Below are 7,696 nucleotides of genomic sequence, written 5' to 3' on the forward strand. Positions count from 1 at the left end.
CCTTGTCCTAAAGAGATTTACACGGTTGTCAAAACCTCACGCCAGGGTAAGCCTATGGGGAAAAACGATTGAAACCATTTCCTTGTTTGACCGCTAGGTATTATGACACATACAGTGGTCTGAAGTTAACACAGGCTTAGGATATCTTATACGTTTTGTTCTGTGAGATAATAGCAGTCAATTAACATGACGTGTTTATCCGCACGCCCTTTTGAAACGAAACCATAGAGTTGTATAGAGATCGCAACATTGTATTTGTCCAACTATGGTTTCTGTGAGTGCACGGACACCACTATTGAGGCCATGTGTCTCCATTTTGAAGTAGTCAATGTACTTCTTCTTCTACTACTTCTATGAGTTGGTAAACAAACTGAAAGGGCCGTGTGTTGTTTGAACAGGTATAAAGCCTTGGTTGGTGAATTGCTGCAACCTGCAGTTCTGGAATGTTTTCTCAGGAGTATAATTCATTGGCTGATCCCCTGAAAACCTGGATGGAATTATGTGATTCTTCCTTAACCCATAGAAAGTCCCACTCAGTTGACTACTTAAAAATGGGGAAAGACCTCAACAGCACTGCCAATTCTAGAACAGGCTTTTGGGCACTAGAATCCTCTATACAACTCTATGAACTAAATCTATATATTTTTTTAACATAGCCTACACAAAAATAAAAATTATGATCTTTGTATTGGGTCTTCATTCAAATAAATAATGCGGTTAAATCTGACATTTCCTATGGGTTGTGTCGTGGCAGCTGGCTGTCTAGACAGGGAGGACGGGGTTATTCCAGGTCAACCCAAGGCCAAGACTCCTGACATTTTAAGTTGTGCAGCTCCTGTTTGAATGATACATCAGCATTATCGTTCAGTGGCACTGGCAGTTTTTCCAAGCATGCCATTCAGGCTTTTATAGATAGACTAATATTGACATATTGTGATAAAAAAGGAACCTTGTGTAAGATTATAGGCCAGATAAACAGCAGGAGGTTGAACGTCTGTCCCATGACTGTGTTTAAACAGATCATGTTGTTTTTAATGTTTTGTTATGAAAGTATTATTTCAAGTTTTTGTATGGGCATATACACAGAGTGTAAAGAACACCTTCCTACTTTTGAGTTGCACCCCCCCTCCCCTCAATTTGTTGGGTCATGGACGCTACAAGGTGTCGAAAGCATTCCACAGAGATGCTGGCCCATGTTGACACAGTTGTGTCAAATTGGCTGGATGCCCTATGGGTGGTGGCCAAACTCTGGATTCGAACCAGGATCTCTAGTGGCACAGCTAGCACTGCGATGCAGTGCCTTAGACCACTGCGCCACTTGGGAGAACATCATACCAAAGGTCAAGCATGGTGGTGGTGTGATGGTTTGGGGATGCTTTGCTGCCTCAGGACCTGGACGACTTGCCTTAATAGAAGGAACCATGAATTCTGCTCTGTATCAGAGAATTCTACAGGAGAATGTTTTGCACTATCTTTATCACAGCCCCGGTCTCACTACCTCCCTCAGAGAGGTTTACTCTAGAATTTCCCCTTTCCCTACGTCTAGCTGTCTCCTATGCCTTTTCAACTTGTGTTAGGTTAACTACCACTTCTGGCTGAAACAGGAGGGTCCGTGTGTGCTAGGAATATGGCCCCCACAATCAGACAGCTACCTACCGTCGGGAGACCTGTGAATCCCCACCCTCGCCCTGAGAACATGTCAGATGCCAGAGGCCAACCCATTGCTTTACCTTCTATCGAACTCACACAGGGATGATCAGACAGGGTAAGGGAATCTTCGTTAAGGAGCCAACCCCCGAGCCCTAGTGGTAATCGGATCTTTCTCCTAACTCTGTGTTTGTTCGTCAGGTGTAGCTGGTTTTGCCTTTTTACAGTGTGTGACATGGACCCAGATGGATCTCTCAGCTATTCTGCTGGCAAAGGCAGTACTTGGTAGGGCCCTTCCCGCCAGGCCTGATTCAGTCTCCTGGTTAGATAGAGTGGGTCACCTTCTCCTTTAGTTCACCTGTGGGGCACAAAACCTCTGACATACAGGTGTGGTTAATAAACTATCATACAAGGTTTATTTTTTTTTTTTAAAGTATTTTGTCCTCTCCTTCGTATATATTTAATATTTAATCCAACCATCCCCCTTTTTGACACATGATTTGGCCATGTGTCAATATTACCACCTACCTATTTTACCCTCAACTTAGTAAAATAAACTATCTTAAAGTCCTCCTCTCATGCCTTTAGAATTTACTAGTGTGGATGATTAAAATAACACCAGAATGTTGAAACAGAGTTCAGAGGCCATTGAAATCATTTATCGAACTGTTTAATCCCATAGTATACTAAACATTACCATTATTCTAAATATTTCATAAATGTTAGTTATCCCAAGTGTTCATTAAGTCCTCATGACATTCATTCTCATAAGAAATCATATATACCCCAAACTCAGCCAAAACCTAAAAAACTCCATAAAATTCACTGTGTGCTTCTCTAAGACCTATCACCCTTGACCTGCTGAAAACCCTCCAAAATTGAAACAACAAGGCTTTATAAACATCATACTAGGTGTGTTGTTTTCTATTTGAAAACCCCAATTAAAGCCAACAACCAAGGTAAAGAGGACTCCTGATTTCTCTCTTCCCCTTCTGCCTACAGTTTCTTAACTGGTGCCCATTCCTTGCACAGTAACTACACGGTTCCTCACATTCTCTAGCAAAATGTCCCGTTTTGTCACAATTGTAACACTTCCACTCACTCCTGTCTCCACTATTACTATTTCCTTCTTGTCTGTCTTTGCTACCGTAACCTCTCTTCTCTCCTAGGTATTGACTAATAGTCTCACTGTCTCTAATTCAACACAAAACCCCATCATCCAATTAATTTTCATACCCATTACTGTCAATGCCAAATTAGGTTTCTCTGTTCCTGTTGAAGTGCTGAGTCAATAGTAGCCAATTCAAACACCTCACAATTTGGATCAAAGGGTTCCTTAGTCTTCCCCCCACTAGAATCTACTATTTCTCCCTCAAGGACTAGTCACGCCTTATCTTCCTCTTTCTCACGCTCAAAGCTGGGGGATGGACTTCTCTCTCTTCTCTCCTGTCTGATGGATTGCATGTCTCTCTGAGACTATTACACAATTCAGTTATTTTCCCAACATACTCTCCGTAATCGGCCCATGGCAAAAGTGTCCTATGGGCATCCCCTGAAACCCACTGCCCTCTAACGGCAGCCCAAACCTTACTATTCCTGTCATGGGGTGGGTCATTCTTTCTACCGCTCTGGCCACGTCCTCTGTGTTCATGGCCTGTCTGCTAAATGGCATATTATTATTATTACTGTATACATCTAAGGTTGCTGGGGCCCCTTTCATTCCCCGCCAATAGATTAGGTAAGGCTATCAGTGGGTACTGGCCCCCTCTTACTCTCTCTCTCTCTCTCACTGCTTATTTCTCCTTTACACACCTTATGTATCTGTTTAAGCATGGATTCAAGTTTATCTGCGTCCAGACGTCCCTCAAAACCATACCTCTCCCTCCACCTGGTTATATAATGGAGATTTCTTCTATCCCTGGATTCCATTTTAATTACATCAAGCATTTCTCGTCCCCAGTAAATTCTGGGACCTCTTGTGAGGATTTGCCCCCCCCATGGTTGGTACTGTTAAAAATCCCTTAGCCACCTCTTCTATATTACAAGTACATTTAAAGTAATTCAAAATAGCTTCACACAACAACCCCTCATAAGGAGTGCCCAGCAGGAGTCCAATTCCTATCAGAAAACATACATACAAACATTCAGACACTCCCAATCTCTCCCAGGGGGAAAAAGTTCTTCTTCACCCTGGGTGAGATTGTTGTTCCCATAAGGGTTTCTTCATTGTGTTGTCAGGATTGGTTCTCGCTGCTCAAATCAGCTCTTACTTCAGACAATAGTCTGGAAGGAGTGGGGGCTGGAGTGCAATGTGTTAGATGGTGCCAGGGTGCTCCTGATTTACCTCTGACCTGGACTGAGTGTGAAGTAACCTCCTTCACTTCGTACGGTCCAGTCCACCTGGGTTCCAGCCACTTTCTTTTGTGGACTTTCACCCTCACCCAGTCTCCCACTTTTACCTTCAGTGGTGGCGTGTTTCCCGACAGCTCCCCCTCTTGGGCCTTCTGCACCTGAGAAGAGAGTGCTGCAGAAAATTCTGTCAATTCCCTCAATTCTACAGATTGGTATTCAGTTTCATAAGTTTCACTATAACTTCCCATCACCCATTAACGCGTTATAATACATAAAAACACCCAAAAAGCCAATTGGAATTACAATGCTTAATGTATTCAGGCTATCAAAGCGTCCTAGAACACATTCTCAGTTCGACTGCCACCCTTCACACAGCCTTATTTAGGCACTTCATTATGTGAAGTCACAGAAGCAACTGGATCCCTTAGAGATTTTTGTCTCAGGTTAACTGCACCTTTCACACAACCATTTAAATGGAACGTTTTAAATGTGAAATTACAGAGATAGCTGGCATCTCCGAGAATTTAGTTCCTCTGGTCAATTTCGGTGATTCTCCCCCACCTAATGATGGGTCAAATCTTATCCACTCATACGTCAAAACACACCTACCACACAACCTATCTAAAATAGGACCTTTTAAATGTGGAAACAACCTATCAGGGATAGTAGTGACGGCCATGGCTATTTCAGTATATATATATATATGTATATAGAATTTCGGGTAAGGTCCGACTATCTTAGTGTACTTAGCCCGTCACTGGCCGAGGCCAGCAATGTATTCTTGGTGCCAACACCGACTTATCTCAGGTGCCCCACCCTCGTACACAAAGAATTTTAAATAATTTATTATTAGGAATTATTTTGCAAAAGGTATTATTGTTTTTCAGTTATTCAAGTTATTATATATTTTCCCAAAAGGTATCAGAATCGCCCTTTTGGAACAATATATTAACAAACTCGAGCGCTCCTAAAATAATTATCAATTTAATCCTAGGAATTATTTTGCAAAAGTTATTATTGTTTTTCAGGTATTCGAGTTATTATATATTTTCCCAAAAGGTATCAAAATCGCCCTTTTGGAACAATATATTAACAAACTCGAGCGCTTCCAAAATAATTATCAATTTATTTTTAGGAACTAAGGAAATACCAACACCACAAGAGGGAAAAAGTACAAGTCAACTTTCAGCTCAGCGGCTGCAGAATAGGCCAAATAAGACTCGGTGGTCCTCTTAAAAGTTATCAACTAGTTAGTCTCATGAAACGGCCAATCTTACACAACATTCAGGTTAACATTTCAACATTTACATTTTACATTACATATCAACATCAACACATGAATTCAGTTTGAGTTCTTCACAGTACATCTAGTTGAGTGCCACGTCAACCATTGCCCGACTATCTGAACTTGTATTTTTATTTTATTTTAATGATTCTCCACAACCAAGACTCCCAGTCGTTTTAACCATTCAACTGGCGTCTAGTCGGGAGAACCTTTTCTGGACTTGGATTCTCACGGAATTAACTCAACCCGACTATCTGAATCTTTTTATCAAGTCACCAGATCCTTCTCTTGTGGATCAAATAAAAGGGTCCATCTCTTGTGAACCAAAACCTCTGTAATAGGCTCCTCACTAGAGAGCCACAATTCAACAGAAAATAAAAGTCGGTCCTTCTCTTGTGAACCACTGTAACTAGACTTCTTCTCTTAGAGTCACATTTCAACAGTAAAAACCTAAGATTTCAGATATCAACAGTAAAAATAAAAGGGTCCTTCTCTTGTGAACCACAACCTCTGTAACTAGACTCCTCACCTAGAGAGTCACATTTCAACAGTAAAAATAAAAGTCGGTCCTTCTCTTGTGAACCACTGTAACTAGACTCCTCTCTAGAGAGTCACATTTCAACAGTAAAAAGCCTAAGATTTCAGATATATTTACATATGTGCCTTTTGAGTCATAATAGATATGTTATAAATTTAACAGTAATCCATACTCACGCTCAGTACTACTGATCTTAATTTTGGTTTATCCTATAATACAATATGCAGATTTTGTTTTAACAGGTTCTGCTTACCTTTGTATTGACGGCCGTCTAGATCAGTTTCCTGAGGTGAGCTGGATTCCCGGCTGCTCCTGCGAACAGGTCACCCGTCCTTTCTGATCCGTCTCTTACTTGTCTCTTTTCTCTATCAACTTTTATGGACCGAATTCAGAGTTAGAAAACCATCCTCTGCTACCAATTTTGTTGATAAAACAAGTTTACTGGAGAACTGAGACCAAGTAGAGACTTTGGACAGGGTGGATATGGTATAATAAAGGCAGTTTATTCAGAGGTAAAGATATCTGGAATCGCGTGCACGGACCCGTTCGTCAATCTCGTAGGGAGATATCTGAGAGAGCCCCGAAACATTGTGTGCAGACATTTTATACAGTAAATGATGTAGGTTGAATCTAGTAGTTCTGATCTTCTGATTGGTCCTGATGAGTTGGGCGAGGTCCCCTCCACTGTTGCATTGGCTCTGAGTCGGGTTCTCTGTCTTCAAATGTTCAGCCTAAAGGAAGGGGATTTTTGTGTGTGTGTGTGTGTTATCAGTGATGATGTGTGTGTGTGTGTGTGTGTGTGTGTGTGTGTGTGTTATCAGTGATGATGTGTGTGTGTGTGTGATCAGTGATGATGTGTGTGTGTGTGTGTGTGTGTTATCAGTGATGATGTGTGTGTGTGTGTGTGTCCTCAGAGCAAGAACTCGTGAGTTGGAAGAACTGAGAGACCTATGGCGTGGGTTTTGTCCTTGGCCACCTGCTGACAAGGCTGACAAGATAGAACTCCTTTGTACATTGTTATAGGATAGGAACAGCATTGATTGAAAACAAACGCCCAACACAAAATGGGTCATGCACAAGATTTTAGTCAGACCAAGCTATAACATTATATATTTACTACGACAATGTCAGACCATCCGTCTGTGAGCTGAAGCTGAAGCGCAGCTGGGTCATGCAGCAAGACAATGATCCAAAACACACAATCAAGTCTACATGAAAATTGCTAAAAAGCAACAAATTGGAAGTTTTGGAATGGCCTAGTCAAAGTCCAGACCTAATCCCAATTGAGATATTGTGGCAGGACTTGAAACGAAAAGTTCATGCTTGAAAACCCACACGTCACTGAGTTAAAGCAGTTCTGCATGGAAGAGTGGGCCACAATTCCTCCACAGCGATGTGAGAGACTGATCAACAACTACAGGAAGCATTTGGTTGGAGTAATTGCAGCTAAAAAGGTGGCACAACCAGTTATTGATTGTAAGGGGGCAATTACTTTTTCACACAGGAGAATAGGGTATTGCATAACTTTGTTTATGAAATAAATGTGTAATTGTTGTGTTATTTGTTAACTTATGTTCCCTTTATCTAATATTAGGTTTTGGTTGAAGATCTGATAACATTCAGTATCACAAATATGCAAAAGTAGAGAAAATTAGAAAGAGGGCAAATACTTTTTCATAGCACTGTATATAAAAATTACAAGATTAGAGTAAACAGATCTCTATGACAAACCCTATGTAACCAGACATACAGTATGTGACAATAGTCAGCTTCATGTGTGCTTCACATTATTCTCAAACGTATTGGAACATGTAATTGTGATTGCATTATACACTGTGTCATTGTGTGCCTTTGCCTTACACAAGTCTCAAAAT

Source organism: Coregonus clupeaformis, unplaced genomic scaffold (genome assembly GCF_020615455.1).
Source record: "Coregonus clupeaformis isolate EN_2021a unplaced genomic scaffold, ASM2061545v1 scaf0009, whole genome shotgun sequence".
NCBI classification, from domain to species: domain Eukaryota; kingdom Metazoa; phylum Chordata; class Actinopteri; order Salmoniformes; family Salmonidae; genus Coregonus; species Coregonus clupeaformis.